Source organism: Vombatus ursinus, unplaced genomic scaffold (assembly GCF_900497805.2).
Source record: "Vombatus ursinus unplaced genomic scaffold, bare-nosed wombat genome assembly UNPS02014778.1, whole genome shotgun sequence".
NCBI classification, from domain to species: Eukaryota; Metazoa; Chordata; class Mammalia; order Diprotodontia; family Vombatidae; genus Vombatus; species Vombatus ursinus.
In genome coordinates, this window is record NW_020954556.1 from 55,637,547 (window position 1) to 55,656,985 (window position 19,439).

The following is a 19,439-nucleotide window of genomic DNA, read 5'->3' on the forward strand; positions in this document are numbered from 1 at the left end:
CATGCATATAAGTGAATGTGTGAGTGTGTGTGTGTGTGTGTGTGTGTGTGTGTGTATTCCCATATGATCCCATTGCAGAATGCTCAACTGTCTAACATTGTGGTTTCTGCTGTAATAGGACATTAAGGGCAGCTTTGTCAACCACTTCAGCCTTTCTTTCCTTGAGGAAGTTTATGAGAACTCTGGTTCATCTCCCTATCAGCTTTTGACGGAAGTTTGAAAATAAGCCCAGTGGCAGGGACAGATCCTCAGAGGTGAAAGCTGTGGATGGAGCTTGTTCTCATAATAACTACAGATATACAGCAGGAGTCGAGGCAGTCAGAGGCTTCTCCAATTTCCCAGAATTGGATGGCATAATGGAAAGAACATTCGATATGGAACAGAAGACCTGGGCTGGAAAACGGACTTTTCCAAATATTACTTATGTGATCTTTGGCATTGGGTCCCCTCTCAGAACTGTTTTCTCACCTGCAAAATGTGAAGTTTGATGAGATGATCCGTAAAGTCCTTATGCCAGTTCTAAAACCCAATGATGATGATGGTGATAGCTAACATTTAGTACGTGCCAGATACTATGCTAAGCACTTTACAAGTATTATGTCTTTTGATCCTAACACCAGCTCTGAAAGAGCAATATTGTTATCCTTATTTTACAGATGAGAAAACTGAGGCAAGGAGAGGTTAAGTGACTTGCCCAGCGTCACACAGCTAGTGAGTATTTGAAGCTAGATTTGAACTCAAATCTTCTTGACTCCAGGTCCAGTGTTCTATCCACTGTGCGGCTCTCCAGCCTCAGGGACAGTTACAGTTCCCAGGCTTGCCCAGTTATCATTTTTTTTTTCAGTTTTTGTTGTTGTTGTTGTTGTTGTTGTTGTTGTTGTTTTTAGACAATTGGGGTTAAGTGCCCAGAATCACACAGCTAGTAAGTGTCAAGTATTTGGTCTGAGGTCGGATTTGAACTCAGGTTCTCCTGACTTCAGGGCTGGTGCTCTATCCACTGCGCCACCTAGCTGCCCACCAGTTATCATTATTAAATGGCTGGTGAGAGTCAGATTTTAGTTTAATGTATTGGGCAGAAGGGAACATCTTCTTAACAATTAAAAATATCTACCATTTATCTAGTGTTTTAAGGTTTGCAGGGTGCTTTACAGTTATCCTATTTGATTTTTACAATCTTGAGAAATTGTTATCCCCATTTTTCAGATAAGGAAACTAAGGCAGAGATTAGGTGACTAGCCCAGGGTCACACAGCTAATAAGTGTCCGAGGCCAGATTTGAACTCTGGTTTTCCTGACTCCAAGACTACTTTTATAGAGAGATGTTGTTCCATTGTTTTAGTCGTGTCCAACTCTTCATGACCCAATTTTGGGGTTTTCTTGGCAAAGACAATAAAGTGGTTTGCTGTTTCCTTCTCCAGCTCATTTTATAGATGAGGAAACTGAGGCAAACAGGTTAAATCATTTGCCCAGGGTCACACAGCTAGTAAGTGTCTGAGGCAGGATTATAGCCATATATCATATCTATAGAGAGATGCAAAAGTGTAATGAATTGCTTTAGGAGACAGTCTTCTCCCTTGCCTTTCACCTCACTGGAAGTGTCCAAGTGAAGGCCATTTGGCCACCTTTGGGGGGTATGTGTGACCCCTTTCAATTCTGACATTCTATCATTTGTCCTCTTTCTCCTGGAAAGGTAGTGTAAAAAGTCTTTCTGTCTTTCTCATAGGGTTCTGTAAGGGTCCTTAACAATTTAGGGAATGGAAATAGTATAACATATATTTTCATCATTCTCCTAATTCAGTGTATATTCCTCCAAATCAAGAATGATAGAAGATTATAGCTGTTGTTATCTGTTCCAACTGCTATATTTTCAAGAGGAGGAAACTTCCAGAGGGGTTGTGACTTGCCCAGAGTTCCACAGCTGTTTAGAGGCAAGCCAGGACAGGAGCCCAGGTAACCTAACTAACTTCCAGTCCAATGGTCTTTTCACCACTCCATGATTGACATCATGGCTTTGGAGAAATTCTTACCAGACATAAATTCTTTGAAAACATAAGTACATATGTAAAAGACAGCAATACTTTTGTTAAAAAAGAAAGTATGTATTGTGCAGTATGTATTGTCTATACATGTGTGGTTTGATTTTTTTTCTAAGCTAATGTGAAATGAAGCAATCACAGCCTTGCTTTTTAGCTTCCCAATTCTCACAGAAGCTCTAGCATTGGAATTTTGCCATTGGAGGCATATACAGCTTGTTTACTGCCTACTCACAACCTGTGGATATACAGATGGTAGAGGATATCATCACTTCCACTATGGAGGTGGGGAAAAGAAGGTTGACTGTTTGATTTTTTGCTTCTAATTTTTTTGTTGGTTTTCATGTAAAAATTCTGCAGTAACATTTACAGAAAGTAGTCCACAATTAAGGAAAGGAACTGTAATCTCAAACACAGTGGTGTAGGGGTGACTTCTAAGAAAAGAGCTATAATTTCTTTCTTGATTTTTATAACTATTTCAAAAGCGTGTGTTCATTTAACCTCCCTATATAAAATATCAACTTCCTGAGGGCAAAGTGTGTATTTGGGTGTGTGCATGCTTGTGTGTATGTGTGTGTGTGTGCATGTGTGCGTATGTGTATGTGTTGTGTTTGAATGCATGAGAGAGGGTGGGGGGAAGTAATGGAGGAAGTGTGATGCTCAGATTCCACACTGTTCTTACATTTACATGACACCTCTCTCACCATCTCAAACATAGTATGTGGGTCTAACTTACTCCTTATTGCTATATACATAATCAGAAAGACAAGCACAGTATGAGTTCTTGAGGAGTGAGGTTAATAATGACCTAACTGCTTCAACATTCCTTTGGCAGAGACCCACATGCCAGCATTAGGCTGTCACTTAAACCTTGATTAAATAAGCATTTATTAAGTGTCTTTTATTGCAAGGCACCGTGTTAGGCACTGGAGATGAAGAAAAAAAATGATAGAAAGGGTCCTTTAACTCTAAGGAACTTACATTCTACTGGATCACTGTCTCTTGAAATTTTGAAGTTAGGCATTCATTTCCATAATCATTCAACTTTTCTTGGTGACAGTGTTATCATTATCCTCATGGTTTGGTGATGCTGAAAGCAGGTGACCCTCCTTGTTGTTAACTAGTGGTTACAAGGATATGGGAACCATTATTCCTCCAGGGAAGGAAGGAAGGATGGAAGGAAGGAAGGAGAAAGGAAAGGAGGAAGAAAGGGAGGGACAGAGGAAGGAAACTTGTTTCCTATTTCAAGTTTTCCATAATTGGTCTTGTCCATCAAGAATTTTCTATGAAGCCAAACGACCCTCATTAGCTAGCCCCCTGGAATGTCTCCATTATGCCATTGGGGTACATATGGGTATTTTTTTCTCTTTTGCTCTACATGGTTCTCACATAGTTTCAAGTGTTTTCATTTTACATCCTTGATTAAACTATCAGCTTCTTGAGAGCAGGGACTATGTCATTTATTATTTTATAAACTCTCAGGTAATTGGGCACAGTGGTTGGTAGGTAGGTAGTAGGTGTTTCATAATATATAGTGAGTTTGATTGAATTCAACTGAAAGAACTTCTGGGAAAAGAGAATATACACTGCTGCTAAATAAACCAAAGAGGCAAACATTACTAGCTGTACACTTGACAAGAGTTAAATTGTCTTTGGCATTTGAAACCACACAACTGGCCTTTGCCTAGAGAGGATAGGGCAGTGGAAACAAAACCAATAGGACCAGCAGTTATCAACCCTCAGTTTGAGTTCTGTCTGAGATAACTAGGTATACAACTGAGGACAAATCATTTAATTTCTCATACCAATCTGTGTCCCCATGGCACCCCACCAGCATTATCTCATAGGTAAAATGGATCTAGTGATACTTAGATGACCTACCTCTCATAGTGTGTGCATGGAAAAGCATTTTGCAGAGGATAAAGTGATATAGAAGCATGAGCTATGAGTTTACACTCTTGTGTAAAGGACAGTAGCAGATTCTGAGGTGTTTACTCAGATCCCCACATGATACATATTCAGTTTTCAGTCCAGGTCAACTGAATCTGAGTAGTCTTTCAATTCATACTGTTGCCCACTTCCCGCCACTATACTTCCTTGGAAATGCTCCTGGTCCTACACATAAGACAAACACCAGAAAACATTAAATCTGCTAGGCATTGCTCAGATAGTAGTAGAGAGATTGCCATCTGTTGCCACCAACTCCCAAAGCCAATTACATTTTTTGTAGCTGTGTTCTTTGTATACAATTGACAATGTCAGGAGTCTGGTAAAGTTGAATCCCACCTGTTCTCTAAACTCAGAAGAAAATCTTCTCCTTCATTTATTCAAAAGGTTTCAATTCACAGAGTACTGATTTTCCCTTCACGAAATTCAAGTGATGATATAGGCTCTCACCACCCTTTTAATATGTCAAAGATCTATAATTTCTTTTATGGAGGGTCTTCATACCAACTCACATTTTCACCCATATAGAATTTAGTAGGCTCTAGGAGTTTTATGAGGGCTCGGAGATATTAAGTACTTTACTTAACCCATGGTTGGCCATGTAGGTCAATAAGTGTCAAAAGAAAGATTTGAACCTAGGTCTTCCAGATCATACATGTCCTCATCAATTTCCTTTCTGCTCCTCCTTGTATATATACCACTGTTAATTGTGTACAATGACTTGGTAGTCCCCTCATACACCTTTCTATTATACTATGTATTATTTATCATTTACTTCTTCTGACACCATGGCATTCAGAGGTATAAAGCCATGTAGCATTACCAGGAAGATGCTGGTGCTAAGGAGGTAGACTTTTGCAGAGGCAGATAGTAGAGACCATTGGACATGCCCTGTAAGAGATGCGAGAAAGAACAGGACAAATATGTAAGAGAAATGAGAAGTAAAATACAAAGTCTGAGGGAGGAAAGGTCATTTGTAAGAGTTGGCACATAAACTGCTCCTAGGATTTCATTACTCTGACATAGTATGTGAAGCATTCTGTGTACCAGGAATGGAGTCATCAGAGCTACAGACAAAAAGTAAGGAATGTGAGAACGGGATAGAGACCAGGAGAGTGGTAAAAAGGAAAAAAAGTATTTGAGGTTATCATAGAATATGTCATAGAATATATGGTAGGGGAGGAAAAGGAGGAGGAGGAAGAATAATTAGCATTTATAAAGCACTTTAAGATTTGCAAAAGACTTCACAAATATTATCTCATTTTATCCTCACAACAACCTGGGGAGTAGTTGCTATAATTATCTCACTTTTACAGAGAAGGAAACATAGGTTGAGGGAGATTGTCCAAGGTCCCATAGCTAGTAAGGGTCTGAGGTCTCCAGGTCTTAGGGATCTATCTACTAGATACTAGTACCACCTAGCTGCCTGTTGCAAGATAAGAGTAAAAGGGTGGAGTGATGCCAAATTAGGGTTATTTATTCATATATACAATAAGCCATAAGGGGCAGAAGGCCAGCCTTGGAAGTAAGGAAGTCCCAGATTTCTATCTCCTGCCTCTGATATATATAGCAGTGTGACAGTGAGCAAGTCACTCACCCTCTCTATGCCCCTATACAATTCTCTAGGACTCTAGGATACCAGTAGATTATCAATTTGCCTCTATTGTAGAGCTCACAAAAAAAAAAAGTATACTTACATATATACAACATCTCCACAAGTACATTTGTGTTTTGGGTAGTTCTTGCAGAAACAGTAGAAATTCTACAAGCAAAGTAGAATAAAGAAAGGGGTAAAATCTGAGCTCCTTCTGAACATTATTTTCATGCAGAGATCAAGCAATCAGGGGATTGTGTGAAAACATAGACATTTCCTACAACTCTATTTGGAAGCATTTGGGAATTAAGAAGAAACTGTCCAGGGGCATGCTTGGTCCATCTTATAGTGGGCCCCAGAAGAGTGGACTTGGACACGAGAGCCAGCTCTCCCTCATTTTCATTTCTCCCCCCCTCTCTTCCTGCCACCTACTGCCACTTTTGTCTTGAAAAGAAGCATGCTACTCAGCACTCAAGTGGTTTTCCACATTGCCACCTTTGCCAACTAGGCTGCTTTCCTTTGTTTATCTCTGTTTAGAAAGTTGCCGTGGCAACCCAAGGTAGAAGTTGACATTTTTGGTAGTGCTTGATGAACAGGTTTGGTTTTTCCTTTGTCTGAAGCTTAACCGCTCCAGTTACCGAAAAATTCCTGGTTTCAAATGCAATGATAAGGAATGTGAATGTTGTTTTTCACTTCCCTATGATCCCCACCCAAACCTCTGATATTTTAATCTTCCAGGGAGAAAATGAGAAACAGAGAGAGAGAGACAGAGAGAGAGAGAGAGAGACAGAGAGACAGAGAGACAGAGAGACAGAGAGACAGAGAGAGACAGAGAGAGACAGAGAGAGAGAGAGAGGGAGAGAGAAAGGAAATAAAGGTTTTACATTTACCTTTCATCAAGCAGCCTCCACTTTAAGCATATTTACTGAATGACTTTATTCTATAGTTCTTGTAACCGATGTTATTGACCCATAGACTTTATACTTCTTGTGTAACTTTTTTTTTCTTTGATATGTCTTCTATAATTTTATAAGGAAATGTGGATCATCTTTGTCCTTAACAGTATTATTTTAGAAAATTTCAGGATTATAGAAGACTGTTTCAATAGACACAATGATGCTAGATAATAAAGCAAATAACTTGCTTTTCAAAATGACACTTTACAAGTTTATGACTGGGACAAAATTTTGTCCTTCAGTTTAATTATATCAGGCTTCCTAATCTGTAGGCATTGATATGATCCGGACAATATTTGTGTGTGTGTGTGTGTGTGTGTGTGTGTGTGTGTGTTTCTCCTTTCTCAATGAGGAACATAGAACACCTACATTATCAACCCTGTCTAAGAAATCCTAACAAGATCCTCTTAGGGATAGAGGAAGGGCACAGATTAGTGGTACTTAACTTGGAAGACCAAACAATTTAGTGATTGATTTGGGTTAGCAAGCATTTCTATAGCCTAACAAACTATTGTTTTGGGAAAGAATCACTCAACGAACATGGATATGGAAGTTATCTGTAATCATGATTTGTTGCTGCCATATTGAAAGGGAATATCAAACCAAAACTTTTTATTTGACTATCAGTGAGTTACTTGGGAAAGGTGGGGTACGACAAGCCATGACGTGGAAGAGTTTGTTTATTGTGCAGGTGAAGAAGCTTGCCATCTGGTAGCTTTCTATTTTAATGAATCTTTTTTTTTTTCCCCAGCTAAACTCATTTGTTCATGTGTTTTAGGAGTGTGAGTGCTGTCAGCACCTTCCAAATGTTTATACCTTTGAGAAGAGTCCTAGTTTCCACACCCTAGTTATGGTTCTGGTGTTTATCACAAGTAAAAGTGATTTTTGCCTTTCTAAACTGAGTTGAAAATCAGGTAGTTTTGAATGGCCATTAATGATTTTCTGTATTTGGACAAGGCAGATTCATCAGTTCTAGTCTAACAGGCTTAGGAAGAGGTATGGCACAGTGAAAGGAGCAAGAGTCACATCCTGCTACTCACACTCGCTATATATGTGACCTTGGGCAAATCACTTAACATTGGTGTCATAGATGCACCTAGAGTTTGGGCCATTTGGGGGTGAGGAAAGTCCAGGGCCAATGGAAAAGCTCCCCCAGCATGTGCCAGCACACTAAGCCCATGCTACAGACACACCTGTATGATCCCTAGGCCTCAGTTTCCTCATCCCTAAAATAAGTAGATTGGACTAGGTATCTTTTGATGACCCCTCTAGCTCTAAATCTGTTAACTAGTTTCCTAATGGATACAACTTAGAGGAATCAGTGGCAAAAAAATAAGAAGAGAAACATCTCTTTAGGTTTCCATTTCAGTAATATTCTACCAGAAATGTAAGTATGACATCAATTAGCTTAGTCTTCCTTAATACTAATTGTTTTGTGTTTTTAGAGACCTGTCTGCAACTCTTGAGAAAAAGTCAGAAATTATTGGAGCTGCATTTCATCTGCAATGGGTCTTTATCCAAGTTAGCTTTTATTTTAAAGTTATGGTCCTTGATGTGTGAAACCTCCTGCAAAGGAACTAAATTCCATAAAGGATCTCTTTCACACACACACGTGCATGTGCATATCCATACATATATACACACAATCCAGAAGCTTGACATTTTTAGCACTACTAGTAATTTGGCCTCATTTTTTAAAAAATAATATTTTATTTTTTCCAATTACATCTTAACATTCATTTTTTTAAAATTTTGAGTGCCAAATTTTTTCCTTCCCCCTTCCCTGAGATAGTAAGCAATGTGATCTAGGTTCTATAACCAAGTCAATGATGTGACGGTAACATGGGATCAAAGTGCATGTACCATTGGGTATTTTGGACTCCAGCCATCCATTGTCAAAAGCAATGTATGCCCATGTTTCTACTTCCAATTCAGAATTGACTCAAATTTCTAGGACCATGGCTATTACTACTTATATCTAGTTTCATATAAGAAGTGATGAGCAAATAAGCTTATTGCCAGGACTTTCTAAGACAATGTTATCTTAATCCTATGGTAAATTTCATTTTCTTTATGTCCGGCCCATAAATATCTTCATAAAAAGTGAGTACGTACTGCTTCACAAAAACAAATCTTGAATCGCATTTGGAGAGATCCCTGACAGACCTTTGCTTGAATGACATAGTGGTAAAATGTAAGCTTCTTGTGGGCAGGACCTATTTTTGTTCCTTCTCTTCCCAAGTCCTCATGAAACGCAAGGCAACAAGAAGTTATTAACTGCTTACTATGTGTCAGGTGCTGTACTAAACAACAGGAATACAAAAACAAGCAAAATGTAAGGCAATCCCTGCCCTCAAGGAGTTTACATTCTAATAAGGGAAGACAACACAGAAAAGGGAGTTGAGAAATTGGGTAGAAGTACTCAAGTGGGGGTACAGTGTTGAAGTCCAAGTCAGAAGTACAAGGGTGAAGGAGGTGGGGCAGAGAAACAAGGTTATCTGGCCTAAAGCTCTCCCCAAAGTGGAGTCATCAGGAACAGTTGAGTAATAGTGAAATGTCCATTATGGCACACGGAAGTTCCATGTGGCTTCAGGTGGCTAGAAAGTGCTTAACAAGTACTTGTTGAATTATATTGAATGACTTTAAAACCCGTTTCAAATGTCTGGAATTGTCCATCCTGCTGATTGCACGTAATTTTGCTGTGTCCATCATTGTCATCCTCTCACCCCAACTCAATGTCCCCAGATGTCACTAGCCATTTGAACAGAATTATTAGAATCAAAATTAGACTCGTAGAACACTATAGGGATCTTAGAGAATATTTAATCCAGTGCCTCCATCCTATTGATGAAGAAACTGAGGCATATATAGAGAAGCAAATCAGACAGTCAATGAGCATTTATCACCATAGAGAAAGGCCTCTGCAAAGGACTGGATAGAGAGCTGACCTCAGAATCCACAAGAACTGGGTTCTGTCTTGCCTGTACCAAATACAGGCTGGATGGAGGATCATCTAAACTCTCCATGACCCAGGACACACAAACTCTCTCTGTCTCTCTCTCTCTGTCTCTGTCTCTGTCTCTGTCTCTGTCTCTCTCCCCCCCACTTCTCTCTCTATGAAAAAAAAAAAGGTACCTTCTTGAATTAGTAGGAAGTTGCTTGATGGGAGCTTCTTATTTCAACAAAAGGTTGGTGTTAAAAGAGGGGGAAAGAAAAATGCTGTGCTTGACCTTTGAGGATAAATATTTAAAAGGGTAACTATGTGACTCAGTGGATAGAGCACCAGACCCAGAGTCAAGAAGACCTGAGTTCAAATCCAGCCTCAGATATCAGTTTTGTGACCCAGGGCAGGTCATTTAATCCTGTTTGCCTCAATTTCCTCATCTGTAATATAAGCTGGAGAAGGAGATGGAAGATCATTCCAGTATCTTTGCCAAGAAAACCCAAAATGGGGTCAGGAAGAGCTGACATATATGAATAACAAGAGCAAATTTCAGAGAGACAGTCCCTGCCCTAAAGGTACTTATATATTACTGGTCGAAGGTGCACTGTGAATTGATGACTGATCTGTGCTAGCTTCATCTAGATTCTACTCCTGCACAATCCACTTTGAAACTTGTAATGGAGCTTGCCTCTTTACACTGAGAAGATGTAAAATCCATTCTGGCAGTGAAGCAGCAAAAATAAGAAAGATTTTTAAAATAAATAATTAAAGCACTTGAGTTTTTTGGTTGCAGCAGAAAATCATCTTTCAGAGGAAACAAAGAAAAAAAAAGTCCACCTCAGGGGAGATAGGATGAATTCTTGCCTCAGACATAGGGATATTCAGCCAGTGAATCAACACAGTTTAGTTCTTAGCACTATACTGCGCACTGTGAACATATAGGATTATAAGGTCCCTGCCCTTAAGAAGTTTATAATTTACTTGGAATATTAATACTAATACATCGAACAACCAGAGAGTGAAATTTTATGATCCATTATCCACAAATGAAAGCTCTGGGTTTATACGCATTATATTCCTATTTAGGGACCTCTCACAAATCCCTTTCTTTAGCTCATACCTCCAAACTAGGGCTACCTCTAGGAATATCTGGTTTTTGCTCATTTGTAAGTATCAACAACAAAAGGGAACAGGCCCACAGCCTTCATGGAAGGACTCAGGCTAACCCTGTATTGAATATAGGACAGGCTTAATTTAGCCCAGCCAAAAATATAAATCAAAAAAGATTCATAGATGAGCCTTTGAAGTCAAAAACAATTGTCCTTTCATCCTATTCTCTTTCTTTCCTTAGGAAGGTGGCCTTCTACTCCCTCGGGGACAGTTCTCTAAAGTCATAGTACTAATAGGCTTGAGCTGCCCCTGCAAGAGAAAAACCTATGGGGTTGCCAGAGAATCAACTAACTCACCCTTTTTTGGGGGGAGGTGACCCCTAGCCCTGCCCAGGGATTTCTACAGTTCTCTAGTTTTATAGCACTATTAGGGTTAAAGCTCTCTGCTATTGGGAAGCATTATTAGAAGCTGGAGAATCAAGCCACCACCTTCTTCTGATGAACCCCACCCTTTTCAGGGATCTTACACAGTCTTCCTGATGTCCTAATGTATATTTCTACCGACTCCCTCCCCCTCCATCAAAGGGAAACTCACTCCCATATGTGCATAGACACACACACACTCATGCTCAGTGTTAGTATTGTCAACTCCTTTCCCCAGGGACCTGAACAGTCCACATAACTCAGAGTCCATCAGTCAATAAGCATTTTTAATACTTACTGACTATTTTTGTACCAGGCACTGCACTAACCACTGAGGATACAAAGAAAAGCAAAGAATATCCTGCCCCTGACCTTGAGGAGCTTACAATCTATTGGTCAGACTACAAGCAAACAAGCTATGTGCCAGTGAACAGCAAGATCTGGGCTTGCTCTTCCTCCTTATGGCTCCATAGATCTTCTAGTCTCCAGCTCCTGCTTGGTATGGCAACTTATCCATAGGACTCAGAAAATTTACTGTTTACTCAGAAAATACTTCTGTTTACTCCACCACTGCTGCTGTTGGGTAGTATGTAAGCTCCTTTAGGATTGGAACTGATTCATTTCTGTTTCTGTATCCCCCGCACCAAGCACCATGCCCAACACCGAGCAGGGACTTAGAAAAAAAAAATGCTTGTTGATCAAATGATTCATCTGCCTCCACCCTTGAGTGCTGCATGATTCCTCCTCTTTTCAGGCTAATTTCATTCTCTGTAGGGATGCTATGGATGCGCAGGCTCCCCTCAAAGGACTGATGTCTGCTCCCTGCATGTAGAACCCTTTTAAAGACCAAGTTCAAGGGCATACCTTGACCATGAATCAATCAATCACCTTCAAGCCTGGCAGAACCTCTCCTGGAAAAGTCAAATTCATACCTATAAAGAAAACAATATCAATGCCAGACTAAAGATTTCAATCCTTGTTAACACTGTTACCCAGGAGTTAACCTTGACTAGAAATTAACAACTAATTTTTCGACCAGTAAATAACACCTCCTTAAGAAGAGAAAATCAAGAGTTGGTCTTTGGCTCTCCCAAGACCACTGTATTTTAAGAGTAGGATGAAGTTTGAATCTTTCATTTCAATTTAGTTGCTTAACTTCTGTGCTGTGTCATATTTATTCTACTCTCTAACAATGACAGCTGATGTAGAAGGAAGGACAACAGCCGGCACTTTAAGGTTTGTAAGGCAGTTCTTATGCATTAGATAATTTGATTTCACAGAAATGCTGTGGATAGTACTAAGAGTATCATTACCCCCATTTCTTTCTTTTTTTAATGATAGCTAATTTAGAGCAAAATAAGTTTATTCTACAACAGAACATTAAAGGAATAAAAATCAAGTCAAATGTAAACAAGAAAAAGCTGTTAACACCTCTCACTTGACCAGTAAATATTCTATACAAATTCCAAATGTATCAAAAATTTATATTTTTCTATGTATACAGACAACATAATATCAAAATATATTTTATTCTAGACTTCTTTCAGATCTGATTCAAATTACAATTTCAGAGCAATACAATTCCCCTCATTTTCCAAAGAAATTAAGACTCAGAGAAGTTGACCTGCTTAGAGTTAACAGAGCTAGTAAGAGAAAGAAGTAGGATTAGAACCCAGGTCTTTCCTAACTCCAGGCTCAGAATTTTTTCTGGATGGTGCCAGCTTTTCCTCTCAAGTGACTGGTAAATGGCTTCAGTGGAATCATGGTGAACGACTGATCGATGAGGCCCCTTTGCCTCACTTACCTACAAAACACCTGCAAAGATCACTCGCAGAATGTTGTTGGAGAAGTTGTGCAAGCTGGTTTATTCTGGCAGAACCTTGCTAGGATTTTTAAATAAGTAACATATAACTTTATTATAGGCATCCTAGGGGATAGTAGGAAGACCCTCACTAACTTGCAGTGTAAGCTTGGGCAGGTTAGCTTATCTCTTTGGGTTTCCACTTCTTTGTCTGAAAAGGGGGAGGGAATAAGACAATTAGTTCAACACTGTAATTTAGGGGAAATGTTCCTTTTCATCAAAATGCTGTTAGTGAATTTGTTTCTACTTTTAAAAGATGCTCTATGAAAACATTCTAAACTGAGCCTTCAGAACTAGTGGGTCACTGAAATGCCTGTCATCTGAATGCAGGTGTAATATGGCAAATATAGCCTGCATGACCCTGAACTTTTTTTCTTCCTTTTGTAACACCATCTGGCACATTAGCATGTGGAAGAATTTATTTAAATAGTCACATTAGCAAAAGTCATTTTAGACACACATATATGAACACACAAGTATACACAAATATATCTGTTCCAAAGACATATAGGCTAACCTCACAGTCAGAAGTTGTGGATTCCAGTGGGTTTTAAGGCATCTACTCCACTTACTACCTGGGAGAGTCCCATGGGGTACAATACTTCACCTATCTTGGTGCAGATCACAGTAGTCATAATAAAAGCTAGTACTTATGGGGTGCTTTAAGGTTTATAAAGCATTTTAGGCATTCTTTTGTTCAGTCTTTCCAACAATCCTGTTTTTGTAAATGTATGCCCATTTTAGAGGTAAAAAAATTAAGACACATTAAGTGACTTGCCCAGAGTCAAATAACTATTAAGTGTGTGAGGCAGGGTTGGAATCCAGGTCTTCCTAGCTCCTTGTCCAAAACTCTACCCACCATCCCACACTGCCTGCTCCCTCTCACAAGCTCCTTGGACAGTTAGTCATTCTTTCTAAGGCTGCTGAAAGCCATGGTTGTTGGCATGCTGAAAGCACACAAAGATATGGATTGTATTTGTGAACTGATTTCAGGCCACTGGCTTCACATTTGCCCAGGAAGGTGGCAAAAGTCTCCCTCCAATCTCAAACCTGAGCCAGTCCAGATAGGAAACATGCTGTACTTTCCACTCAAGGATGAAGGGGGAGAATCCACGGTGAGAATGGAAAGTAATTGCTGGTTTGTTTTGTTGAGTTTTTTTTTGTGGATTTTTTTCTTCTTTTCACATTCTGCTTAAAGGTGAAGCTTTGCTTGTTGCAATGGCAACCAGACCATGTTTTTGTAGCTCTAGTCAAAGCTCACCACTTGTCTTTAAAGTGATAGAACTAAAAAGGAAAGTTTTCTGTTCAGCTAATCATAATAGAGGCTTATTAGACAAATAGGCCAAAGCTTAGAGACAGGTGTTCAAAAGAATTCAAATCCCTGTGGATAGTCTTAGTCCAAATCTGTATCAAAGGATTCTGGGTTCTTGGTTTCCCTGCCTCCCAGATCAATGAAGAAGCAACGAGACTTTTGCCTTGTAAAAGATGTGCAGGGAGCTCAACTGTGGAAATACTGAGGATCACAGCTGGCAGATCTGGAGAGTGACATGTAGGAAAGGAAGAAATTCTAAGGCAGTACAGTAGTGCCAGTGTCTGAATGGGTGCCCACTGTCGGAAGGAAGTTTTTGAAGCAGATCAAGCATCCTTTAGCACTAGCTAATTGAGCCAGTCTTAATGTAGTTGATTTGTCCATCTTGGCAGTTAGCTGGAAGTATCTACAACAGATGCTAATGAGGAAGCATCAAAGAGCAAAATTAATTTGCCATGCATAGCTTTGGCAAATCACATCCAGGGATTTCACTATCGTAGCCAAAGGCAAGTTAATTTCTCATGGTGGGATAAGCCTGAATGACCTATTTCCAGATTGGTAAAATGGAATTGTGCGTCCAAAGGAAATGCTAGATAGATGCATTCACATAGATGCCCCATACATATGCCTACACACATGAACATGTCAGGGGGTAATATTTATACACAAGGGGGTAATATTTATATACAAGCAGGAAGATGCTTCATTAAAATGTGCTGCATGCAGTGCTTTAAGGCAGGAGTTTTTAACCTGGGGTCTGTGAATTTGCTCTTTAAAAAATTATTCTCCTAATTATATTTCAGTATAATCAATGTCATTGGTAATCTTCTGTATTTCATTTTATGAATTTAAAAACATTCTGAAATGGGGTTCACTAGACTGCCAGAGGGCTACATAACATAAAAAGGTTATGGACCCTTACTTTAAGACAAAGCTGTATTCCTTAAGCAGCAAGTAACTCATTTAAAACATAACACTTTGTAAAATAGAATTCAGATGGATAATCATTTTTCTAAACAAGGGCATATACCTCTCTGTACCTAAAAACTAAACAGAACACACACCTTCTGACCCAATGCATTTATTGTCAATCTTATTATTTTTTAATGTCAATAACATATATCCAGTTAGATGGCACAGTGGGTAGAGCTCCTGGCCTGGAGTCAGGATGACTCATCTTCCTGAATTCAAATCTGGCCTCACACACTTCCTAGGTGTCTGACCCTGGGCAAGTCACTTAACCCTATTTGCCTCAGTTTCCTCATCTATAAAATGAGCTGGGGAAGGAAATGGCAAATCCCTCCAGTATCTTTGCCAAGAAAACCCCAAGTGGGGTCATAAAAAGTCAGATACAGATGGCAACAATAACATGCATACAGTTAGAAAAGCAATGAGGTACAACAGAAAAAAAGTGTTAGATTTGGAGTTGAAAGATAAGGGTTCAGACACTGTCATTTGCTACTTCCATTACTATGGGCAAGTAATTTAACCTCTATGGGGCTCAGTTTCCTCATCTGTCAATTGAGGTAGTCAAATTAGATGGCCTCCAAGGTCTCTCCCAGTCCTCGTATGATCCTATGTAATTAGCTGGAAAGAAAACCAAAAAGCTGATGAGAAGAGAATCAATGCTGATAGTAAAAATAGAAAGAAAAACATCCAGAAGGCATGTCTGGGATTGCTTTGTTTCCATCTATACGGTCAGTTGGAAAGAATGGGTCATATACCTTTCAAAGTATAAGCAGAAAGTCCAGCTGAATGTAAATTTTAAAGAATCTGCAACGTAGTCAACTTCCACTCTCACTAAAGATTTCATCCCACAAACCTGCGTCCATACTGTGGAGCCTCCTATTCATATCAAACTCAACAAATAAAAAAATATATATTTCTGTTCAGGCACAGTGGCTAGAGGGTTGGACTTGGAATCAGGAAAAGAGTTCAAATCCAGCTTTAGACAGTAGTTCTGTGACCCTGGCCACACTTAACCTCTTTCAGCTTCAGTTTTCTCATCTATAAAAGAGGGGTGATAATACTTCTTCCACCACAAGGTTGTGATGATCAAATAAGGTAACCTGTATAGCACTTTATGAACCTTAAAACCTATACAAATATTATTACTGTTGTCATTAACCCCAACTTCCTTTCAGACCCTATTTATTAATCTGTATTTCACAATATTATTCATGTAACAGATTATAAACTTCTCAAAATCGGTGACCATAATCTATGCATTCTTTGTGTCACTCAGCACCAAACATAATTCCTTAAATAGAATAGTCGGTTAATGTTTGTTGAATTTTATCCCAATCTTCTCTACAGGCTGGCTAGCCTCAAGAGAAGGCAGGGTTTGATTGTCTATTCAGTGTAGTTGGCAGAGTACCAACAAAATCTCCCAACTCTGAAATTGCTTTTGCCTGCTGTCCTTTAAAATGTAAATAGCTCTTAGGTAGTGAACAGTTAAATCATTAGTATCCTACTATTAATTGATGGATCAGAATTATCTTACAGTAGTCTGCGTCATAGCCTGAAGTATGAGGTGCTCCAGGGCAGGTATGTCTAGATGAGGAAAGGGAAGTGCCTTCAACGCTGCCCAGAGAAGGAAAAAAGGAAGGAAGGAAGGAAAGAAGGAAGGAAAGATGAATTTTTAAGTACCTACTTTGTGCCAGGCACTGTGCTAAGCACATTATAAATAATGTAAAAGAATGCTGGGAAGAAGAAGATCAGCCTAAGCATACTAAGGAGCCAGTTGGCAGGGCCAATCAGTCAGTCAATAAGCATTAAGCACCTACTGTGTGCCATGTATTGTCCTAAGCACTGAGGATACAAAGAAAGGCAAAAGCCACTCCCTGCTCTTAAGAAGCTTACAGTGTAATGGGGGAGATAACATGCCAAAAAAATGCACAAACAAGCTATAAACAGAATAAATTGGAGATGATCAACAGTAGAAAGGCACTAGAATTGGGGGGGGGATTGAGATAAAAGGATTAGAAAATGATCAGTCCCTCATTTTAGAACAATTTGCTTGCATTTCCATGTATTTAACAACATCCAATTTAATTGTTATAATTCAATTATAAGTTGTTTATTGTTGTTGTTATTATTACTGTTATAGTGGTGTTTCCTTGCATTGCATCCCTCTAAAAGACTTTAAACTCCATGAAGTCAAGGATGGCATCTCCCATACCTTCACATCTCCTCCTCCCCATCACCACCATCACTGGAACATGCTCCGTGCCCAGGTGGAATTTAAATGTTTGCTGAATTGAGCTGCCCAAAACTAAATTGATTTGCACATATTAATAAGAAATGAGTGCACTCATCTCTTACGCATGTCCACTTTGCCTAATGCATAGCTTTTTCTCAGTACCTGTCCATGTCTACATGTCACTTTGGATGAGCTGAAGTAGCTAATTTGTTAGGCCAGAGCTCCTTTCAGTGAGTGCCTCGGCTTAGTGCCTTGAACATGCCAAATATTTGTCAACCCAGGGAATTTCTTGAGTAGGGCTTCTACTACCAAGGCATTTGTCACCCACTGTGACTTAGTAGATAGGTCTTAATTCATTGCCTAAGGCACACAGAGGTTAAGTAACTTGACCAAGGTCTCATAGCCAATAAATGTTAGAGGCAAGATTAGAATCTAGGTCTTCCTTATTCTAAGTCCAAAAATCTATGTGCTATGCCTTGCTGTTCTTATTTGCCTTTATTATACCCTCTATTATACATATGTATAATATATATCCTATTATATATGCCTTTATAGGTGTCCTTTATTTTATTTTTCATTTATTTATTTTTATTATTATATTTATGTCCTAGTATTTCCTAAGTCTTTATTTGTTAGGACATGTTATTTTATCAAAATAAGTGACTCCTAGTGAGAAAACTCCCCTTACCCATGTAGATCAGCAAATGTTTTCCAATTTAGTGTCTTTAGGCCCTGAGAAGTTGTGACTTGCCAAGGGTCATGCAATCAGTGAGTGTCTGAAGTGGAACCTGAACCCAGGTCTTCCTGTCTCAGGGCTGACTCTTTGCCTTGACAATACTGTGTGCTTATTCAGTGTTTCCTGAATTTAATTAAATTGACTTGAAGTGGGCTATTTGGGAAAGATAAAATTTGGAAGCAATGTAATCTGGAATTCATTGCCCAGTGCTGTATCTGATAATGCTAAGAAGCACCATTGACTCTAGGAATCCTTATTTCTAGTCCTGTGCTTTGTGTTGGTCTAGTCATTTCATAATGGATGAGATTCAGACCACCTGCTTTCATGACTAGAGGGCACTTTAAGCAGGTACCAGTTAGAAAGGCATTTCCCAACTCCTGGCATTTCAGCCCTACCAATATGTCATTCCTGCCTGGAGGGGTGCATCCATGTGATAGAGTTGCCTATGCCAAATGCTGGTCATTGTACTCCAGGTGACTTACAAGTAAGGAAGCATTAGAGACATAATGTTTGGCTGACAGATTCATACATGAATTAGTACCCTTCCCGATGAATATCTGGAGAACTTCTGCTAGTAGGCCAATACTGGGAAACTCGGCAAGTAGCAACTTCAAAAAAAAAAAAAAAAAAACAACAACAACAACAGAAATCACTCTGGGTTTCTGGGGATTTCCTTATAATTAAAGATAACATACTTTTCTCTAGAGTCAGGAGAAATCCAAGGGGAAAGTTGTTTCATAACTCAGTCAATAAACATTTATGACATATCCACTAGGTCTCTGACACTTTATGTGGGATCATAGGTCAGTGTCATATCTTAGAGGATCATGGCACAATAGATGTAGAGCTGGAAGGAACATTAGAGGCCATAGAGTTCAATCTCCTCATTTTACAGATGAAAAGTTAGGCGAGTTGGCTGGAGAAACATAGCTATTAAATGCATGAGATGGCATTTGAACCCAGATTTTTCTGATACCAAAGATATCTGGTTTCCTCATGCATAAAGCATATATTACAGACACGAACTAAATATATTCTGCATCTTTAGCAGAGAATAATAATCACAATGAAGTCAATAAGAGTTCAAGCTATACAGCTCTTTGAAAGGACACTGACTCGCTAAATCAAGATCTAAATTTTGATAGGATTTGTTATGAACTCATAACTTAAATGTGAGTAAGGCAGGTACAGTTTTATATATTAATTGTGTAGAACCCAGAGCACCTAGTGCAGAGTGGGGCACTAAGTTTGAATTCCACAAATAGTTGTTAAACCAAACTGAATTAAGTATCAGATGATGAGCTTAGCTCCTTTCTAGGAAATGTA

At 39.1% G+C, this 19,439-nt stretch overlaps 1 protein-coding gene across 3 annotated transcripts in view; it reads left to right on the forward strand.

The window, feature by feature from the left end:
• SLC8A1 (solute carrier family 8 member A1) overlaps positions 1-19,439 on the forward strand; it is a 488,864-nt gene that overhangs the window by 313,873 nt on the left and 155,552 nt on the right. The gene's annotated exons all lie outside the window — the stretch shown is intronic.